We start from the raw sequence: 24,093 nt of genomic DNA, 5'->3' as shown, positions 1-24,093 counted from the left end.
TACATACTAAATCAAAATATGTAGTAATGTAAACCACCTGTAACACTAAGTTTTTAAGATTAACTATGTGACATATCACATATCTTTTGTGCTTTTACATGCTGCAAGAACTGCACTGCATTATTTAGACAAAAACTTAATATTTATTTGAAAACTAACCCACAAAGAGTTGTTAAGTGTTAATTAATGTTTTGTGTGCATTTGTTAACAAAGTAAATCTTAAATATCAACACATGATATACTGTTTATTTTCAAAACAATTCATAAAAATTACCATGTGTCACTGAATTTGTGTATTGCATATTGTGTTGCACTCTTAGTATTGCAGTAGCATTTAGTTATTCATTTGGAAAATCTTTGTAGATATTATAAAGCACTTATTTTCAAGAACTGTGAAAAGTGATGTATGGGTACTTTGGTTTGTGGGTTGGTAAGGTCTAGAAATAGTAGAAATAGGAAATACTTAGATTACATTATATTATTGTTCATTTTTAAAAACCAATGAACAATTTGACTTCTGTCAGAAGTGTTAAATAAAGGGTAGGTTTTTTATTACAATTTTTTTTAGAATTTTTTTATTACCATCAAACAAGCTATATAATTCTTAATTTGTCTGATCGGCAATGATCGGCACCGCTCATCGGCGCAAATAGTCAGTTGGGGAATGATAGGCAAAAATGGTGATCAGCTCAGACCTAATATATAATATTTGCTTTCAAATACAAATAGCTTGTTTTTACAAACTGGCGAATGTTGATAGCAGGATTTAAAATTTTATACTTCAGACTACTCCAGATAGCTCATATTAGTTGAGAAGCATATGTTATTTAGTTTTACCAGTACACAAGCCTTCTGTATTTACATGAAATTAGAAAAAGACAGGAAAATAAAGTAGGCTACATTCACTAGCAATACTCCAATACTTCATGTATTTAATATATTTTTATTTGGGGTTAATTTCACAAAAGTTTTGATATGCACTGTTCTTTTCTATTATGTATTTCTGTGCTATGGCTAGTAAATATTAGGGTAGAGCAACTGCTACACAGGACCACTGGGAGAAAAACTAGTGTCAAAAGTTACGTTAACTTGCGTAAGCCATTAATTTAATTTATAGTGGTCACTTATTATATGAGTATTCAAGAATTTTCAACTGTTAAATTTCACTTAACAACAGTCTCACAATTCTCATTTGTTCTCAAACACAAGAAACGATTAAGCATCGTCTAACAGTTTTATACAATGGAGTGTACAGACGCAATAGGACTTACTGCGTTCTGGAACACAATAGTATTCAATTATGAACACTATTTCACAATTATTTGAAATATGCCTAGGAAAACAAAATAGTATATATTACTTATTAACCGATAGAACTGAACGGATACTATACTGTACTTAAATATAGCCCGATTTTTACAAGACAGAAGTGCTATACCATTTCATTCATTTTTCACAACACAAGCCAAAAATTCCATAAAAATTGTTTAAAATTTAGCTTCATTCAGCAAGTTAGGCTGTAATTGGCTGAACTGACCTTAAGGATGCTTAATTCACTATCACTTAACACAAAATACACATATTATAGGTAACGTAACAATGGGTCCTTAATAACATTTTATGTAATAAGGCAATTATTTAATTTAAAGTATATAACATAAATATGGTTTAGCAATAGACTCTAGAAGTGAGACAGAACTTTATTCTAAAAATAACCCGGTAACATTAGTAACGGGGCACCACACCGCGCCTCGCACACACTTTTACCGCACTTTTTCACTTGTTCTTCAGCATGGCGGGACTGCGGACTGCTGGTCGCTGCAACAGGCAGTCTTCATGAATGCTACAAGTACCGGGCTGCAGGGGGTAGCAGCAGGGTGACTTACGGCCCGATGGTGAGTGGCTCGAGGCAATCAGGGGCACTGCTGACACGAGGGACACTGCACAGCACAAGGGTCGTTCTGCAGGCTCGTCACATCACAGCACGGCGTCCCAGCTGCAGCAGATGAAGACGGGCAACTCCCACCACACGACTACATGGCGGTCGTCGGGCCGTGCTGTGGGCGAAACTCGCCACGTCATCGCTCAACCGGACAACGCAACCTCACGAGACTCACCAGGTACTCTCTCGTTGGTATCCTCACTTTAGTTCTCGTGCCACTCAACACATGTGCTGACTCTGTCACTACTTGCGTGAACTCAAGTGTGCCGTAACTCTCTTCGTAGCCTCAGGCAACGTTTAGCAATTCTTCATACATTCACACACACTAACATCAATCATTGAGAAAGCCATTAAAATAAATCCTTACATATAAATTCATTTTTGAGAATATCACTTCTTACAATTAAAAATTTTAGTTAAGTAACTAACAGGGCTATTGTTAACATTTAAATTTTCTTTTTCAACACCAAATGCTCATATGTCTGTTACCACAGTTTCTTTTCAGGTTACACAAAGTGTCCTGTCTAACAACGAAAACTCATTACAGTGATTGAGCTCAACAATAGCATTGCACACAATTTAATATTACTGTTGCTAATATTTACAATAATTTACAGTAACCTAGTAATATGATAATTACAATAGCTTTATACATAACTTTTATGCAATTACTTATTTACAGTTTTTATTTTTAATAGAAGACACACATTTAATTTTAGTGTGTGTCTTAGTTTTTTTGTTATGAGTGCCCTTGTCTTTGCTGGTGTCTGTGTTCATCTTATTCTTTTTTTTAATCTTCATTTTTCTTATTTATGAGAGCCCTTCTCGACCTCTTTATTTCTTTTACTTCCTTACCGGCTGGGAGATATAAATAGTAGCTGCTCTTTCTTTATTTACAGTCTCATGTTCATTTGACACCCATTCTATCATTGACCATAGCAGGCCGCCTCATCTCTCGGCTGATCAGGTCATCGTCCTTCTCAGCGACGTGTGGTCACTACACTGTTCCGTCTCTCAGACTATGTCATGGCGGCTACAGCCACTACTCGTAACTTACCAAGCTACTCAATCAGTGGTTTGTCATGTCTCAAATAGACTGCTGTTTGCATTACGAAGGTACAAGGCACATCGCGTCAAAAAAATAAATTTTCTTTCAAAGTGTACTATTAATCTCCAATAGGTTAGACCAAAATAGGAAAATGATTAAACTAGAAATATAGGATTTTGTACCATCATTACAATTGTTTATCAGTGTGTGTGAAATCATTCAAAGTTCAGAGTATCTACATAGTGTTTAACATACATACACAAGTAACTACACAATTACTAATTGTGCATGTTTCCAGTAGAATCTTACTAACCATACACTTGAAGTGTTGTGTCACACATCCTAACACAATTACATCACATAGGCTTGACAGAACATGTCAGTCTAGTATTACAACCATTTACAGGCTAGACAGAATACTGTGCCCAGCAGATAACTTGGCGTCTGAGCTCCCAGGGCCTGTCTGGGGGGGAGGGGAGGGCAAAGAGAAAGCGATACCCTATTGTCAAGGTCAGCGGCCTGGTTTGTACTAGCAACACAGAAAACATTCGGCGCGTGACTTCCTACACTACGTAAGTCTGTATCCACGCCCGTGGGGACCCCAGGGTAGTAAGGCCTTTTCGCTAAGAGCGCTGGGTTACCAAACCAAAAGTGAGAAATCTTATGAATTGTACTTGTACCACGTAAGTGTAACATTGTGTAAATTGCAGTGGTTGTGCTTGATATTTGATCTCATCTGTCAGGAAAAGAAACAAACTATTATCTAAACCTGCAACGTTTTACTTTGTCCCATCAAATATACTTACGTGTCTGCTAACTATTATGGTATCCTAAATTAATTTAAATGTTGTGAACTCTTTAACTAGCGAAAACCAGACACAATTTATTTTGGAAAACTAGGTCACTTAGTATGTAAAATAAATTTAAAACTATGCTTTTCAATTCATTGCGTTCACAAAGTTTTTTTTAAAAAAAAGTCTTACAAGAAAAAGCAAACGACCAAATCATTACGCAGTTGTAGCTCTCCGCGCGAAAGCTATTTCACAGTTGATGACGCAGGAGCCAGTCTAGCCCTTATCTTTCTCCGGTTTCCGTACCTAAAACGTACCATTTAGCGCTGCATTTACATTTAAATAAACATGGAGCTTGTTATGTTATATTTGCTGCTTTAACTTCATGTTAGTCCTTTAGGAAACACTTGACTAACAACGTTAATTGCATTTATAAAATGTTTGTGTATGTGTGGCTTTATATTTTAATGCACCTTTAATCGATTATTCATTATAAGTGTAAATACAATTTGCATTGTACTTACACTTTAGAATGCATATTATGTATAACCTTCAAAACCTCATATGTATAAAATGATTTGTTTAATGTAAGTGTGAAGTTCTCTTTCCATGATTATTGATTGTATTAGGTGACGAAAAACAAAATCAGTTAAAAGTAATTACTATTATTGCTATTCGATTGTCAGCATTCATAGTGTACAAATACTGCAAAACATATAACTTACAATGATAAACTTACCATTTAAGCCACTTTTGCTCTTTTTTGGAGTACGTAATAGCAACTTATACGATAGAATAAACAGTTTTTATTATTTCCCGCTCTCCGCTATTTATCACTTTACCGCGCCTCTGCGAGCTGCCACCTTCGCCTTCAATTTTCGGGTATACACTGAAGGGCGATATTTTCCTAACAGCCACTACACGGCTCTCGGCTACGTGTCGCCTGCTTACCCCCTCTTCTGTCCCCGCACCCCGCTGTCCCCGCTCCCCCGCGCTGAGACACGCCAAGATAACTGCCGGGCACAGTAGCAATACTTGCATAGACTAGATGCTAGGTGAATCAGTTGTATCTGTGTAGGTGTCTCTTGCCAAACACTAATAATTGCGTTGTGTTGGTTTCATATCAGAGTCTAAGGACTAGTTTTGCTGCTGCCCAGGCGTCGTCTCGGCTGCTGAGTGAGGCCGTCGCCTCTTCGACATGCTCCATCGTGCAGGGAGGTGGTTAGTCTGCTCCTTCAGTATTGCTTCATCAGTAGAGCACTACCACTGGAGTGCTTCATGCTCTTGTGGAGCAGTCAGTAGTAGACTCGTTGTCTGACTTGTGCCTGTCCTTGTGAAACACGTTCTTGTAGGTGTTCCCAGTGTTGGAACCCCAACTCTAGCCATCCCTCTAAGCTGTTACCATCAGTTTTTAGGCTGGCCTCTATGTTGACTAGTTTCAACTGAATAAAATCTATCTTATTGTTCAGTTTTTATTTGAGTTCCAAATTGCATATTTTATCTTATTTGTGAACTGGCTGATATCCAACATGAATTCTTAAAACACATGACTCAAACATTCCACAGCAACGATTGCCAAAGTGTAGAACTAGAATGTTTGCTACTGCCTGCAGTGTGCCCATCAATGGCTAACTTGTTCAAGGGAACATCACTGGTACAGACACATTGGAGGTACCTGGACTACAACAGGTGTCACAGTGTCATGAAATGGGAGGTTTGCGGTAGAGGGTAGAATTGGGACAAATGGTCGCTCCAAACTCTAACTTATCTAGTTGGGGGAAGTAACATGTCTGTCCATATTCCCCCTGCTCTTAGGAGAGCTCATCCCGTCAGACGAGGCTGTGATTGTGTCGCTCCCCAAGTCCCTAACCTCACTCCCTTAACCCCCTCCATGACTATATCAGTCCTGTACCGCAGGCTGCAGGGTGCCGAAGAGTGTCGAGACATACTTCCAACACTAACAGACAAATATACAATACACACATTAACAAACAATAATACTTTTTTTTATATCATCAACCCCTACATTACAAAACCAGATTTTTATGTAAATACATTTTCGTAAGCCTTCTCTTTTCTTATTACCATTGTGAACAAACTTAGTGGAGAATATGTCTTCATTATTTGCTCATAACAGAAATAGGATTAAATGATTTTTATAAAATTATATTCTACTATTAAAATTCTCCATTTAACAAATTAGTTTATTACAGCACAAACCAATAGGTTATGATAAACTATGAATGAGAAATTGTCTAAAGTTAGATTTTTGTGTGGCTTCATAAATATATTACATGATTTAAAATTATTACAATCATTTTCATATATCATTTGTGTCTCTAACATCACATAAAAAAAATCTAAAAACTTTGGTTTCAAACACAAATGACTTGTTCTTACAAAGTGGCAAATGATGAGAGCGGTTTTAAAATTTAATACTTTAGACATCTCCAGATAGCTTATATTACTTGAGCAGCATACAGTATATTTTCTAGTTTTAATAGGACCTTCTGTATTCACGTGAAAAAACATAAAAATTAAATGGGCTACATTCACTATATTTCCACTGGGGTTGAATTCACAATAGTTTTGATATGCACAGTTCTTTTCTATTATTTATAGCTGTGCTCTGGCTAGCAAATCTCAGGGTAGAGCAAATGCTATGATCGGACAATTGTGAGAAGAACTAGTGTCAAAAAATACGTTACTTGTGTATGACATATTAATTACTACTGGTCACTTAAATATGGGTATTCAAGTATTTTCAACTGTAAACTTTCACTTAACAACAGTCTCACTGTTCTCAATTGGAATTACAATAAACAATTAAGCGTCATCTAACAGTTTTCTGCAATGAAGTAAACATAGGCAATAGGACTTACATGGATCCGGAAGACAGTAGTATTCAATTATAAACACTATTTCACAATTATTTGAAATATGCCTAGGAAAACTCAATAGTATATACGACTTACTAACTGTTAGAACTGAAAGGATAATATATTTTACTTAAATGTAGCCTGATTTTTACAAGAAAGAAGTTCTACACCATTAAATTCATTTTTCACACCACAAGCAAAAATAATTTCATAAAAATTGTTTAAAACTTAGCTTCATTCAGGAAGTTAGGCTGTGATTGGCTGAGCCGACCTTAAGGATGCTTAATTCACCTATCGCCCAACACACAATACACATATTAAAGGAAACTTAACAATGGTGACTTAATAACATTTTATGAGATAATAGCTTTTAGTTTATTTAAATTTTATTTCATATATAACCAAGGGAGATGGGTGGGTTTTTATTTTGCAAAGAAACTTAAACAATTTTGTGTAGAAGACAATTTTAATGGTTATAATATAGCACACGACAAACATGCAAACTTGATACTGATACGTCGCCGTTTGCTTCAATAGCCGAAACAGGTTAACTGCAAATGGCTGACGATCTCTGTGAACACAAATTACACACTTTTACTTTTTGCTACGAGTACTAAAGCAGAACAAATAATAACCTTGAAATTTAGAGATTATGTTAAAGAAGGCAACAAACAATGAAATTTTGTATTCTATTTTCTTTGAATTAATTTACTGATACCTAATTCCAAAATTGCAAACTAGACTTAACTTTACACAATTACACACAATCTTTATCTGACACACAATTCAAAACATACACTGGACTTATACTTAGACCAACACCGCGAGTTTGGGTCCGCCCTTCGTTTATTATATAACATTTAAGTCAGATCCCTAGTGGCGCTTTCGCCTACACACTATTGAGGTGCGGCCAACTCGTCGTTTTTATAGTTCCGGTTATCCTGCGTCTCAGTCATGTCTCTCAATTTACTACTCTATGCACAAGGTCAATTCCGGGTAAGTTCGCAAATGCTGCCTATAAACCCCTCTTCGCCGTATGCGGACGATGTAGATGTCGACTTCCACTTTCGTTGATCCGACTCGCTGATTCGCCACTCACTGAGCAAGTGTCCCTAATCAAAAGTCTGCTCCCTTCACTATTTTCCTTCAGGGGGTATTCGCCCACCCCTGAGGACTTCAAATATGATTAGCAGCTTTTCTCAAAATTACTCGCCGAGCAAGTTTCTACTCACTCCTGGTGAATATTGGTGGCGAGTCGTGGCGTCTGAGGTTAAGTCCGTATCTTCAGAATATGTCGTCTGCGGCTTAGTCCCGTTCCAGAGTGAAAAGTTAAAGTTCCACTTACGGCTTGTTGAAATTCGGCTAAGTCCCACCTCGGCTGCTGATGGAGGTGATAGACTCCGGAGGTGACGGTGCGGCCTCCGCAGGCAGAGTCCGGTTGGCTCCTCTGGATGCAGAGTGACTGTCTTTCGTGGCGGAGCAGCGATTCCCTTCTGCCCCCGGTGCGGATTTTTCTAAGTCGACAGCAAAGTTCCGGGCGTCATGAGTGCTGGCGGCAGCGTGACGATCTGTTTTCTTCTTCAGAGCGGTGGTAAGCCGAAGCCTCTGGCTGGCAGCCAGGCACGTTCTGCTTGCTGCTTGCTAACAAACCCGTATTTATACCCGCCGAACCCAGAGTGACATCATCAAGTGCCAATCAGCACAGAATTGAAGTGACATCATCTAGAGAAAATCAGCGCTCACTGCCTTGTTGCTAAGGGCTTGGTCGCCTGTGAACCTCGGGTTTCCTTGGGCCTAGGAGTTATGCAACCTCTTAGACTCCCGTGTATTGCAGTTGTCCTGCCTTTTGGGGAATTCTCGTTAGGTAGGTACAGTAGAACCCTGTTATAACGAATCTGAAGGGAGTCATTTATATGTTCACTATAGAGGGGAAACTTTATATCTGGGAAAACTTTTATATTGGCAATACATACTCAAAAGCAAAATCTTAACTACACGTAGGCCTAAGCCAAGAAAAGAACGAATGAAAATACTCAAAGCAACAGTTTTATGAGCAAATGCATATATTATTTTTAATGAACTACACATGTACAAACTTTCTATTACCTAATGGTTCTTGGACATCGGCGTATTATCATTTTTTCAGGCATTTAATACTCTGTGACGTTTTCGCAGCTTGAGAAAGAAGATTGTTCAGCTTGTTTAATATTGTACTTAATGTGGATGTTGCAATTCCCAGTTCCTTTGCTATTAACACGTGCGGGACAGTGGGATTGGAGTCTACTTTTTCAATAATGTACAGTTTATCTCGCACAGATAATGCCTTACGTTTTTTTCCCGCGTTTTCACATTTTTTTATGTACGTATTTCTTATTGAAGCACATTTGCAGCTTAATAACACAAAATTCTTTTTACCGTCAAAAGTAAATAAACGAAAAATAACGAGTCTGGCGCATCAAAGATCACTACGTATCATTTAGTATCGCAGTTGCTAAAGCTGGAACGAAATTTTCTCACTTTCTATGGAAAAATTTAGTCCACAGAGTTCTATCTAGTGGTAGTCTTACCATTACGAACCTTAAGGTGGGTTTACGATTGAAAATTAAGAATTAAGACTTAGTCGTGTACTTACCATTTGACTCTATGTAAACTAGTGGAATGGTTTATGATTGTCGTGTGTGAATTTTGACGGGTCGTGTGCGGACCATATGATGACTTAAGACTTAACAGAAATGGTTATATTTTATATTTTTCGTTAAGACTTAAGGGAAGCGACTAATCACAACAAACCGGAACCTTTCAACCGGAAGTTTATGTCTTATTATTGGACCGAGCGAGGCAGTATTTTGGGTTAGAATTCGTATATTAGTAATTTGTAATCATCATCCATTTCGAAAAATAGATATCCCATTTGTCAATAACCTATTTCAAACCTGCTTCTCCATTTCGAACAATGGCCGACCATTTGTTTTGTGCTGTGATTGGTTAGAATTAACGACTTCTATGCCAATCATAAACTGTAAAATATAGTTTTGACTTAATCGTGTGCTCTATGTTAAGTTATAATTCTTAAGGAAATCAATCGTAAACCCCGCTTTACTCGATCAAAATGTCCGAAACGTGAACGATAAATATATGACGTAAAAATATTGAATTTGCTGCTATAATGTACATACGTATTTGTGTGGTAGTAATTTATGTTTAATTTTGATAACATATTAAATGTACACGCGTTCGCCCATTCTTTAACTATGCAGGGAAAACTATTTTTTATTTTCACCTAACTGATCACCATTTATGGTTACACGTAGCCTACCGAGGCCACTCGAATATGACTTGTTTATAATATGAACAGTGGACAATCGAGTAGCGTTTTGCGGAGAAAAACTTCAATGTGATCTAGAATAGATGTTTTGTGAAAAAACTTGTAATTATATGAAAATATTTGAGATAAATGTGCATTATGTCGTCAAAATTTGTTCGTGGTACACGGGAAAACGTATCAACATTGACAAAAGTTGTGCGCTATATCCAATAAATTAATACATAACCTCACATCATTTTGCCGGGACTGAGACGGAAATTCACAATAAACGGGAATTCATTATAGGCGGGTTCACTATAAACGGGTTCTACTGTATTTCCTACCATAACACGGTTTAGCAATAGACTCTAGAGGGGAGACAGAACTTTATTCTAAAAATAACTCTGTAACCATAGTAACGTGGCACCACACCACACTTGCGCGAACTTTTATCGCACTTTTTTTATTTGTTCCTCAGCGAAGCGGGACTGTGAACTGCTGGTCGCTGCAACAGGCAGTATTCAGGACTGCTCCCGTACCGGGCTGCAGGGGGTAGCAGCAGGGTGACTTACAGCCCGATGGTGAGTGGCTCGAGGCAATCAGGGGCACTGCTGACACGAGGGACACTGCACAGCACAAGGGTCGTTCTGCAGGCTCGTCACATCACAGCACGGCGTCCCAGCTGCAGCAGATGAAGACGGGCAACTCCCACCACACGACTACATGGCGGGCGTCTGGCCGTGCTGTGGGCGAGACTCGCCACGTCATCGCTCAACCGGACAACGCAACCTCACCAGACTCACCAGGTACTCTCTCGTTGGTATCCTCACTTTAGTTCTCGTGCCACTCAACACATGTGCTGACTCTGTCACTACTTGCGTGAACTCAAGTGTGCCGTAACTCTCTTCGTAGCCACAGGCAACATTCTACAATTCTTCATACATTCACACACATTAACATTCATCATTGAGAAAAGATATTAAAATATATCCTTACATATAAATTCTTTTTTGACAATATATATTCTTACAATAAAGATTTTAGTTTAGTAACTAACAGGGTTATCGTTTGCATTTAATTTTTTTTTAACACAATTCCTGTTGCTCATCAAGGCCAGACGTACATGCCTTCTATATATTATAGAGATAATAATATTTAATAACTTAAATTATTTTTTTTCCCCTGGGGGAATTAGATTGTAATATGCTATGCTAAATTCTAGATTTATTATATCTTCTTGGCCAATGGCCACTCTTAGTCCTTTTGCCTTCGATTTTTTTGTTAGTTTTTTAGAGCAAACACTGTTTGAGGGTATTTTTCTATACTAGGTACAATGCTATTGTAACATGCCATACCACAGTGCTACCCTGTTGTGACCACTTTCTCATATCAAAGACTGTATCTGCCTTAACACATTTTCTTTTCAGGTTACACAAAGTGTCCTGTGTAACAATATTAACTCATTACAGTGATTACTGTAAGCTCAACAATAGCATTGCACTCAATTTAATATTACTGTTGCTAATATTTACAATAATTTACAGTAACATAGGAACATGTTAATTACAATAGCTTTCTAGATAACTTTTATGAAATTACTTGTTTACAGTTTTTATTTTTAACAGAAACAGAAGACACACATTTAATTTAGGTGTAGTTTTTTTTATTTGTTATGTGTGCCCTTATCTTTGCTAAGGTCTGTGTTTTCATCTTATTCCTCTTTTTTTTCTCACTTTATATTACTTATTTACGAGCACCCTTCTCGACCTCTTTATTTCCTTTATTTACAGTCTCATGTTCATTTGACACCCATTCTATCATTGACCACAGCAGACCGCCTCAGCTCTCGGCTGATCAGGTCATCGTCCTTCTCAGCGACGTGTGGTCACTACACTGTTCCGTCTCTCAGACTGTGTCATGGCGGCTAGCAGCCACTACTCGTAGCTTACCAAGCCACTCAATCAGTGGTTTGTCATGTCTCAAATAGACTGCTGTTTGCATTACGAAGGTACAAGGCACATTGCGTCAAAAAAATAAATTCTCTTTCAAAGTGTACTATTAATCTCGAATAGGTTAGACCAAAAAAAGGAAAATGATTAAACAAGGAATTTAGGATTTTGTACCATCATTACAATTGGTTATCAGTGAGTGTGAAATTCAATAAAGTTCAGAGTATCTACATTGTCTTTAACATACATAAACAAGTAACAACATAATTACTAACTGTGCGTGTTTCCAGTAGATGCTTACTAACCATACACTTGAAGTGTTGTGTCACACATCCTAACACAATTACATCACATAGGCTTGAGCGAACATGTCAGTTTGGTGTTACAACCATTTACAGGCTAGACAGAATAGGAATACTTGCATAGACTAGATGCTAGGTCCATCAGTTGTATCTGTGTATGTGAATCTTGCCAACACTAAAACTTGCGAAGTGTTGGTTTCATATCAGAGTCTAAGGACTATTTTTGCTGCTGCCGATGCGTATTCTCGGCTGCTGAGTGAGACCGTCGCCTCTTCGACATGCTCCATCGTGCAGGGAGGTGGTTAGTCTGCTCCTTCAGTATTGCTTCATCAGTAGAGCACTACCACTGCAGCTCTCCATCCTCTTGTGGAGCAGTCAGTAGTAGACTCATTGTCAGACCTGTGCCTGACCTTGTGAAACACGTTCTTGTAGGTGTTACAGAGTGTTGGAACCCCGATTCTAGGTATCCCTCTAAGCTGTTAACATCAGTTCTTAGGCTGGCCTCTACGTTGACTAGTTTCAACTGAATAAAATCAATCTTATTGTTCAGTTCTTATTTGAGTTCCAAATTGCAAAGATCTAGCTTATTGTTGACCTGGCTGATATCCAACATTAATTCTGAAAACACATGACTCAAACGTTCCACAGCAACAATTTCCAAAATGTAGAACAAGAATGTTCGCTAGTGCCTGCAGTGCAGAGAGGTTCCGTGGCTGCCCATCAGTGGCTAAAGGCCCGTCTACAATAGCAATGTCCTAAACTGTGTCCGAAGGACACTCGTCGCTGATTGGTCCACGTGACCCTCTGACATCATGCGTCAAGTGGGCGAAGGTTCGAACCAAACTGGTCCGAAGACTTTCGTCAATTTGAACTTTTTGTCCCAACCTGTGTACTTCGGACACAGAACACTCACATTATTTGAATTTCCGGTTCCCATTTGATAACGTGGTGTTTGTTTTTGTTATTAAAGGAAATTTGTGATGTTGTAAGTCTTTTATAACTTACATAACTTTCATAAGTTCAATCTCAAACTACAAAGCATCAAAACAATAAACAATAACATTTGGTTTGGCACATTTACTGCGCTGTGGTGACAACTTTAGAATCAATACATTCGGACATCGGACTTCGCAATTGTGGACAGGGCAGTATTTGTGAGACAATGTTACGTCACTCACATTCGGATAAGGACACGGACCACGCACAGGTTCGGACTATCGTAGACGGTCTCTAACTTGTTCAAGGGAACATCACTGGTACAGACACATTGGAGGTACCTGGACTACAACAGGTGTCACAGTGTCACGAGATAGGAGGTTTGGGGTAGAGGGTAGAATTGGGACAAATGGTCGCTCCAAACTCTAACTTATCTAGTTGGGGGAAGTAACATGTCTGTCCATATTCCCCCTGCTCTTAGGAGAGCTCATCCCGTCAGACGAGGCTGTGATTGTGTCGCTCCCCAAGTCCCTAACCTCACTCCCTTAACCCCCTCCATGACTATATCAGTCCTGTACCGCAGGCTGCAGGGTGCCGAAGAGTGTCGAGACATACTTCCAACACTAACAGACAAATATACAATACACACATTAACAAACAATAATACATCTGCCCCTACATTACAACACCAGATTTTTTACGTAAATACACTTTCGTAAGCCTTCTCTTTTCTTATTACTATTGTGAACATACTTAGTAGAGAATATGGCTTAATTTATTGCTCGTAACAGAAATAAGATTAAATGACTATTATATAATTATATTCTACTATTAAAATTCTCCATTTAACAATTCTGTTTATTACAGCACAAACAATAGGTTATGATAAACTATGAATGAGAAATTGCACAAAGTTAGAATTTTGTGTGGCTTCATAAATATAATACATGATTTAAAATTATTACAATCCTTTTCATATATCATTTCTGTCTGTAACATCACATAAAAAAAACTAAAAACTTTGGTTTCAAACACAAATGACTTGTTCTTACAAAATGGCAAATGGTGACAGCGGTTTTATAATTTAATACTTTGACATCTCCAGATAGCTTATATTACTTGAGCAGCATATGTTATCTAGTTTTAATAGTAACTTCTGTATTCACGAAAATCCATAAAAATTAAATGGGCTACATTCACTAGCAATAGTTCATTTTATTAATATAATTCCACTGGGGTTTAATTCACAATAGTTTTGATATGCACAGTTCTTTTCTATTATTTATAGCTGTGCTCTGGCTAGCAAATCTCAGGGTAGAGCAAATACTATGATCGGACCATTGTGAGAATAACTAGTATCAAAAAATACGTTAACTTGTGTATGACATTTTAATTAGTACTGGTTACTTATTATATGGTAATTCAAGAATTTTCAACTGTAAACTTTCATTTAACAGTCTCACAGTTCTCAATTGGAATCACAATAAACAATTAAGCATATCTAACAGTTTTCTGCAATGAAGTAAACATAGGCAATAGGACTCACATGGATCCGAAAGACAGTAGTATTCAATTATAAACACTATTTCACAATTATTTGAAATATGCCTAGGCTTACTAAATAGTACAGTATAGAACACTCACTAAGCGTTTGAACTAAATGGATACTATACTGGCCTTAAGTATAATCTGATTTTTACAAGATTCTCTAGAAGCACTACATCGTATTATTCATCTTTCACACAAGAAGCTGAAAAAATTCCATAATAATTTTTCAAAATTTAGCTTTGTTCAGCAAGCTAGGCTGTGATTGGTACAGCTGACCTTAAGAACACTTAAGTCACTGATCACCCAACACACAATATACATATTATAGATATCGTAACAATGGTGTCTTTATAACATTTGGTGAAATAATAGTTTTTATTTAATTTAAAGTATATAACATAAATACGGTTTAGAAATAAGAGGGGTCTTGGCCATTGAACTTTAACAATTGTTCGTGAAATATCATTGTCTCCCATATCCGTGGATAGATGTTTCCTTTTTTACTCAGATATTTGACATAAATGAAATTTTATAAAAATGACAATACATTAATTCTTTAATAAATTGAAATAGTTTTTTTTCTGCCCGCGTTTAGGTACTAAATTCCACTTCATTTTTCACTTGTTCCTCAGCGACGCGGGACTGCGGACTGCTGGTCGCTGCAACAGGCAGTCTTCAGGACTGCTCCCGTACCGGGCTGCAGGAGGTAGCAGCAGGGTGACTTACAGCCCGATGGTGAGTGGCTCGAGGCAATCAGGGGCACTGCTGACACGAGGGACACTGCACAGCACAAGGGTCGTTCTGCAGGCTCGTCACATCACAGCACGGCGTCCCAGCTGCAGCAGATGAAGACGGGCAACTCCCACCACACGACTACATGGCGGGCGTCTGGCCGTGCTGTGGGCGAGACTCGCCACGTCATCGCTCAACCGGACAACGCAACCTCACCAGACTCACCAGGTACTCTCTCGTTGGTCTCACTTTAGTTCTCGTGCCATCAACACATGTGCTGACTCTGTCACTACTAGCGTGAACTCAAGTGTGCTGTAACTCTCTTCGTAGCCACAGGCAACATTCTACAATTCTTCATTTCTTGCTGTAGCAAATACAATACGTACATACACACACATGCTAACTTTCATAATTGAGAAAAGCCATTTAAATAAATCCTTACATCTAAATACATTTTGCAGGGTATCGATTCCTACAATAATATATTTTAATTTAGTAACTAACTGGGTTATTGTTAATATTAATTTTTTTTAAAACACAATACCAGTTGCTCATCAAGGCCGGATGTACAGGTCTTCTATATATTATAGAGATAATAATATTTAATAACTTAAACTATTTTTTTCTCCCCTGAGGGTATTAGATTGTAATATGCAGTCCAAAATGTTTTTTCCTCTTGTGCCTGTACCACAAATTGTAGCAAATTTGGAGAAGATCTCAACATACTCTTCAGTATTAATAATAGTGTTCCATTTCTTCAGAACTTGTTCTATTCCCCCGAATACCCTACTTGGAGGTCAGAAGCAATGCCCTACCACAGGGATATTATATTGATTTTTTTTTTTATGTTGCAGGGTGCATTTTTCGAAAGCCAGTGGCCTAGCATGCCTACCATGGTAGTATTCTTGTTTTGTACACCACAACCATCAGCATATAGCTCTATTGTCTCATATTCTGTCAAATCAGTTGAACACAACCTATTGGACACTGTAGATGCAAATGCATTGGAACCCTTAGATAACTGTTTTTCAAGCCAATTATAAATAAAGACTGTTTCCTTATTTTGAGGTGCAGTTGAAATCCTTGACATATTGTAAAATTGTAGATCTATAGCTGCCTGCTATAATATGCAGATTGACCAGATATTTATGGTAGAAACATGTTATTTGACAATCAAAACTTAAAACCAATTTGCTGGGTTTTTCTGTTCTCAAGGACTAGTAGAAAGCCTTTGCTTATTAACATGGTACTCAACCCTATACCGTTCTTTCAATTTGGGGGTTTCTGCATGCTTCATCATTTCCAGTAAGCATATGCAGGTTGAGCATGCATCTGTTGCAGGAGTCTTGAAACTGAAGTTGAAGTTCGTCACAAATATGTTTCTGAAGTCCTGATACTTCACACTGAGAGGTAGCAAAGTCTCCTGATTATAAGCATGTCACATTTTACGAACAGTAAGATGACTTGGCAAGTATTGGCGTGGTGTTTTCTTGCGGCCGTAGTCAGACTCAACTGCCTTGTATTTACCAATGAATGTTTTTACAGCTTCTCTTTTCGATGAAAAAGACTTACAACATGTATCGCCATCCCTATTTTGTTTCTACATTTCAGACATGGTTAAGAACTGTTTTGGAACATACGCAAGGATGGATAAGACAAGTTCTGGAAAAACATACATGTTTTCAATGCAGTTTTCTAATGGATTATGACTGAATTGAAACAAAATCTTTGCTCAGAAGAATGTGAATCTGAAAGAAGAATTTCAAATTGCAGATAGCTGATTTTTCATAGATTTTGGATAAGGCACGTTTTGGAACTGCACTCCTCAAAATGTCATCTCATTGTAAATGAAAATTCAGAAAACTTAAAATTTTAACACTCATAAATGAGTATATTATAAGAATACTCTTATTCATACATAAGGAGAAACACAATTTTTAAAAAAAAAAAAAAAAAAAAAAAAAACCTAGATATTTATACATATAAAGAAAGAAACTCTAGAAAATTAAGGGTAGCAGTTCGCAATACCAGTCAATTTGAAAAAAAAGGCACAAATTACATAGGCATAACAATTAACAATTTACTACCACAAAATATCACAAACATTAACAACAATTTATCTATATTCAAAAGAACACTCAAACAAGTTCTGTTAGAGTATCCTTACTACTTTCTGATCAAATTCTTTAACCTAATAGTAGATAAGAAAACTAAACTATGGTAAACTAACTTAATTCAATCACATGAGAGGAAGGGGACGAAATAAAAAATTTGTTTTGTGAACTAACTTTTTTCCTTTGAGACCAAAACTAAAGTTTATGCCATTTTTTTTAACCCACTGTTTTTTTTTATGGTGATGTATTGTATTGTAATTGTGCTTGTACTGTATGAATGTATGTGTGTGTATATGGACAAATTTACTTGTTCTATATCCCAGAGCACTCAACTCCATATAGGATCCACAGAACAAAAAATTAAATTAATAAATAGCTCATAACATTGAGAAGAATATGACCTTACGATCATAAATTAAATTCTTAGAAACAAGTTAAACAATATGTCATACACCTCAGCTATTGTACCATGTTAACACCCAATACAAATACAAATTTATGGTGCAACCTGTCTACTCTTGTAGACAGAACAGTGTGTGGTGTTAAACCTTTAAGGGAGTTATTTAGTCACATAATATGTCCAGCTATTGATATAACCATTTAAAAAAAAAAAACTTTTAAAAAATTGTTGTGGAGTACGTTGTTAAATTTATTATGTTAGTGTTAGTACATATTCTCATTTGGCAACATAATCTTGAGAAGCTTGATAAACATAATCTTGTGAAGCTTGATAAGTCAAGTTTCTGTTGGTTTTGTTAGCAAAATGATCATGTTTAATTTCAAAATCATTTTCTTTTCCAGGGAGTATGTGGAGACTAGTGGCCTAAGCGGAAGTACAGCAGACACAGTGGTAACAACCTGACGGAAGCTCTACCTGGACAGCTGAGGCACCCCACACAGTTACCGAACACAAGTGAGGAAATCAATGGCGCTACGCACAGTCCTTATGACACTGGAAATTTACCTGGTGTTGTGGCTGCAGTGGACTGCACTCTTGTTCCCGTAGCAAATCCTGGAGATACAGGAGAAGTGATTGGAAACAGATGTGGGATTTTTTCCCTGAATGTCCTGGTTGGTTTAGTTTCAATTAAATTATGTCTCATTTTCATTCATAAAGACGAGTTTCCATTTGTTTGAATACAAATATACATTTTCATTCGAGCTTGATGAAAATATTGTACACTTGACCTTGGAAACAAGAGGAAGATCACAGTCTACATAAAATTTCGTAAAACCAGCCCCATTCAACTTTCCCATCCCTAAAACCTAAATTTTGACATCTGACATTCAAGATATAAGGAAAATTACTGTCTAAATTTGACACTGAATAAAACTACCCCCCCAATTACTTATCCACCAGTATTGTTAATAACCTCTTGTAATAATTACATTTTGTAATGGAACTTCTCCTTAAAAAAATAAACCTTATCACATTACATAACATACGTATATAAAATAACCTATATACAATGTGCTGTAAAATATACTTTGGTGACAAATTGCATAACGAAATTTGATGTATTTTTAAATTTTTGAAGTAATTATTTGCAATAATTAATTTCAAAATGGTTCGGTTTATTCAATCAAACAAGAGTATGACTTCTAACATGTGTATATAATTACACAGCAACTTTTTTTAAGCGGTATCTTATTGTACAGCAAATGTATTTTTTGGTGCAGGTTGCTTTAAGTACACAAATTATTGACATTTGTGGCACAAGACTTTTTTGATGGGGCAGGACTCCAGGTTTGCTTCAAAGAACAACATATAAAGGGAATTATGCTAGAAGACATACCTACTCACACCATGGCTAAATCCACAGACAGATGCTGAAGAAAGATACAGTGTAGCTCATATCCGAACTAAAAATGTTGTGGAAAGGATGTTTGGTGTCTGGAAGCAAAAATTCTGCTGCCTTACAAAAAAAAACTGGCACATAAACCTGAAAACATTGTTGCAATAATTTGTGCAACTGCTGTACTGCACAATATTAGCATAAATCTCGAAGATGAATTACCACGGATTCATTTGTTTTGTTCAGCAGTTGCTGGGAATCGTAACAGATGTAACCTTATTTGTGCAGATTTCATTTGATGTCGGTTTGTGTAATTTATTTTACATATTCGGTTACAAACATGGAAAACTGGAAAAATCAAAGAACTGTATTTACAAAGTACAAAAGTTTATTCACTTTTGAACAATAGTACTAAAGCAAATTTTCACGTGTATTTTCTGCATTATGCGACATATTTATATTTTCTTTGTTCAGAATATGATTTGCTGCGAGTCAGCTCTAATGTATCAGGAGTCTGGCCTAAACACACAAATTCCATTTAATTGGAAATCATTTATGTTGAAGTAAAACAACAATTATTTAATATTTTATGTAGAGTCAATAATAAATAACCTAACAGGTACGCCAAGTTAAAAAATACAGGTTTCTGGAGCCTTTCGGAAGTGTTTTTGCTGTATACAGAAATTTGCACAATTCACATTACTGTGCATAAAATTTTTGTTCACCCAATTGGTAACAAATTAAAACATACAGCTGGTACACAACCATGCTTGGTATACCATGTATCATCTTGTCACCAAACATGAATACATACAAACATTGCCATGTGACACACATAAAGCATCTGTAAATACATATATTGTTTAAAATTTGTCAGCTCGTGGTTTTAAATTAGAGTATTACAACAAATTAATTTATGATGTGTAAAAAGTATCAACAAAGTTTAGTGTAAGCGACTTAGGTGTGCACCGAGTATTCCGTAATTGAAGGCGAGTGATAGCTTATTTAAATGCTTTATTGTGACAAGTTTCAACTAGCAAAAGACATATATAATTGAAAGTTTTCTCAAAGTTCAAGTTATAGATATTTTTTTAATCACAATTGTAGAGACATTTGAATTATTTTTATCAGTTTGCGAGAAGTTAATTGGTAAATTTGTAAATAGTTTTCAACTAACTTTTGTACGCATTTTAAATATTAATTGTGCTGTCATTAACTTGATTGTTATGTGTAAATTTTACTACAGCAGATCCATTAAGTTAAAGTTCTGATGAACTGGAATGTAATGTTGTTCGGCCTTGTTTAATTTTGCAGAAAACGTTGTACAAATAATAATTAAAGCAAAGGGCTTTTTTATAATTTGCATAATCTTATATTACCAGCTGTGTAATAATGTGTTATTCGTGTTCATAGAAACTATCATTCATGAGTACAACTGTACTTCCACACACATGGTACAAACCAGAGAACATGTTCAATGTTTATGTTTGGTAGAAATTTAATTTGAAAAAAAAAATTACATATACACAAAGCACTTCTCTCACTTGTTATTAAAAACTACTCTCTAGAGTTGCATCTCACGGGGTACAGCAGTGGGCGAGAAACGCACCACTCTGCTTTCGAGCAAGTGTGCCATGCATAGGAGTTAGCCATGCTCTCTGGGTTTAACATGAAAAGGTCATCTAATAATTGTACATTTTTTGTGTATTTTTTTGTTGTACTACCACACAATGCCTTTTACAGGGACCATGTGAATCCAGATGCTGACAAAAGAACCGTTGCTGCGTCTACTAACCAACTAGAACATAGGCAGTTTTGACCCAAACACGAGCTGAGAGGAATAGCATGCGAGTCCTACAAAACGAAAATAACTTCTCAGGGAACTAGTGAAATCAATAATACAGGATTCCTAAATAATTATTTCAAAAAGAATTCTGTAAATCCTGTCATAGATAAATTAGTGAATTTACTGTACACTCAAAGCAGTAAATGTAATTGAATTTCTGGGAAAAGTTCATGATATAAGGAATCAGGATTTAATAAGTGATAATGCTTTGTTTGAGCTGTTAATGTTAAAGAGTTCCTAGTGAAGTGCAGTACTGTAGGGCCGCGACGTCTTGGCGGGTGGACTCCCTAGAGCTCAGTGACCTTGTAATCGACACGTCCCGCCTTGTCTGCTCCGCAGATAGCAACGGCCTGGAAGTCTTCATGCCGTTCCGAAAACATTGGTCCAGTACAATCTCACGTACGGTGCAGCACAGCGCAGATCTTAATGATACAAAGATGCGATAATGCTTTACGGTAATTTATTATTTAAAGGTAGTGCACTATTTGCTCGACTGGGCAGCTTAGTTAAACATAGTTAAACATAGATATACAATACTTTAAAAGTTAAGAACTAAATTTGTAATTGTGGGTTGCTGTAGGAAACACAATTAATTAAGACTTGCAGCTAACTCCCTCGCTGATGCTTTCTTTTTCATTTGGTTTGGCTGAAACGTGAAGACGATCGACATGACACTTTCACGCACATCAACAACCTTACCACTTTAATGCACTCGGGTTGGTATTTTTTCCATAACACATGTACAATCCTACTGACAAAACGTTTAGTACTTTGACTCAGAAAATAACACGAATGACATGCTATTATAACACCATTTAGCAGTCAGTAGAGATTTAAATTAAGATGAATGACAGCAGTGTGAAATAATGTTAACATTAAAAACATGATAATAGTAACAATTTTTGGCAACAATAGTATTAAAACAGAAAAAATAACACAGTCATAACACAATAGTAACATAATATCATAGTTACAGAATATCCTAGCAAACAAAGCCGAAGTACTCTGTAAAAACACTCTTTTGACAAATAAGTTTTAAAACATTTGTATTTAGATTAATAGAGCTCTCTCAAACATAAAAGTATGAATTTTGGCCGTTTAGAGAATCTGAAATAAACATTGTTGCATAGAAGCATGTATAGGAAATTCACAATGGGACAACAAGAACAGATTCATCACTACTGTCACTATGTTTAGATGCACTGTCATCGCTGTCATTACACACATTTATTATAAAACCTTCCAATACATCCTCCATGACCCAATCCTTTTTCCAATACTCGTCCTCTTTACTGACCACGTGTTGACAGTAACCTTCCCAGTCGGTGCTTGTGATGGAATCTAAGGCCCTGGTGGTTTGTGACTGCAACACTTGCAACGAAAGTTCACCAGAAGTATTGTTCTCACGAATTAAATGCTTCATTTTGGCCCACGCGAGCTCAATAGCATTTAATTCACAATTATAGGGAGGCAGACGAATTACACGATGACCATGTAGCTCAGCTAACCTGTCTACTCTGAAACGTTTTTCTCTCGGTCGATGTTTTTCAACAAGTTCGGTAAGTGTTTTTTTCCGCATTTTATTGTCACATTCTATACCTTTTCTCTGCGACCAAGCTATCATTGCACATTTACTGTCGTACTTGGATGGCGGTTTGTCTTCCTGCTTGCAACGGTATGGAGAATTAACCATAACCAAGAGACTGAAGCGGGTGGCAAATTTGGAATCACTTTTTCCGTAATCCATTTTTCAAAGTTTCCAGAGTTCATCTGGCCATGGTAGTCTCCTGTTGTTGTGCCTGCTTTATAAACAAGAGAGGCTCCGGGAAGGAAACCCTGCCTAGAACCAACACTTGCAACTATCAGTCTGCGCTGAATTTCCTGTTTCCATTACACCTTCAAAGTCACCTTTCTTTTGCCAACATTCCTTTTTAGTTTCAACCCAGGATTCATCCATGTAAAATATCTTCTTCCCAGCCTCCCTGCACTGTTTCATGTGAGTCAGGTACCGTGATCACCAAGCAACAATGTCATAGCTTTCAAGAAGAAACATTAGCTTATTTTGGCTTCTTCTCCACACAAAAACATTTCTTTGAGTATTTTACACAGCGATGTCTTTCCCCAACTCCATATGATTTTTTCTTTCAAAACTGGCAGTAGTTTCCTTGTGGGAACCACTTTTTTTACTGCATAAAATTCGTGGAATAGTGTGTCTGATCACTCTTCTATCAAAACATCATCAACTAACAACACAAGTCTCCCAGTTTTTTTTTTGGGCCTGAAATGAATAATTTAACATGAGAGGCTGTTTCACGGTCAAATAAAGGAGTGTTATATATGTATATGTAAATATGAACACATAAATTGTAAATAAATAATATATTTAATATAATATACATTAATAAATATCATAAAATCATATATATATCATTAAATATATAATGCAATATATAATGTGTATGTATGTATAATGTAATCTATCATGTAATATAATGTAATATAATGTGTAGAAATATCGGCTACACTTGTAGCTAACCAATATTCTAACAAGCGGTGCAGAAAGTCTGGAAAATTGCCAAGTGTAAAACAAACAAACCGCGGGTGAAATCACGGGGAATGCGTGGAAAAACATATAATGTAAGTATTATTATTTAAAGTTTTAATTACCTTTTTTTGCCTGGTGTTGTTTGTTTTTTATTTGGCGTTTTTCTGTTGTGTTTTCGGATGCGCGAAACTGATCTTTGGCTTCTACCTGTGTATCGCGCAGCTCTTTCGGTTGCTTTTGCAAGAGGTACTAGCAGACATTTGTTGGCAGCTTCTTCATCACAACACTGGATTACACTAATTATAATTCCCCTCTCCCCACTATGTATTACTTTATTGTATCTTGAATGCCCTGCGTCGGG

At 36.8% G+C, this 24,093-nt stretch overlaps 1 long non-coding RNA gene across 7 annotated transcripts in view; it reads left to right on the top strand.

The window, feature by feature from the left end:
• LOC134529032 (uncharacterized) overlaps positions 1 to 24,093 on the top strand; it is a 44,390-nt gene that overhangs the window by 17,704 nt on the left and 2,593 nt on the right. For 3 of the 7 annotated variants that reach the window (XR_010074440.1, XR_010074441.1, XR_010074442.1), the window contains 7 exons: positions 1,792 to 1,895; positions 1,968 to 2,120; positions 10,443 to 10,545; positions 10,618 to 10,770; positions 15,332 to 15,434; positions 15,507 to 15,659; positions 18,347 to 21,642. This is a non-coding gene — a long non-coding RNA (uncharacterized LOC134529032). Of the gene's footprint in view, positions 1 to 1,791; positions 2,121 to 10,015; positions 10,546 to 10,617; positions 10,771 to 15,331; positions 15,435 to 15,506; positions 15,660 to 18,346; positions 21,643 to 24,093 lie in introns of those variants that run through there. The other 4 variants (XR_010074444.1, XR_010074438.1, XR_010074443.1 and 1 more) reach the window with 4 other exon arrangements.

Source organism: Bacillus rossius, chromosome 2, assembly GCF_032445375.1.
Source record: "Bacillus rossius redtenbacheri isolate Brsri chromosome 2, Brsri_v3, whole genome shotgun sequence".
Classification (NCBI taxonomy): Eukaryota; Metazoa; Arthropoda; class Insecta; order Phasmatodea; family Bacillidae; genus Bacillus; species Bacillus rossius.
The sequence above is the reverse complement of the archived record's forward strand: the minus strand, read 5'-3'. Positions and strand labels throughout refer to the sequence as shown.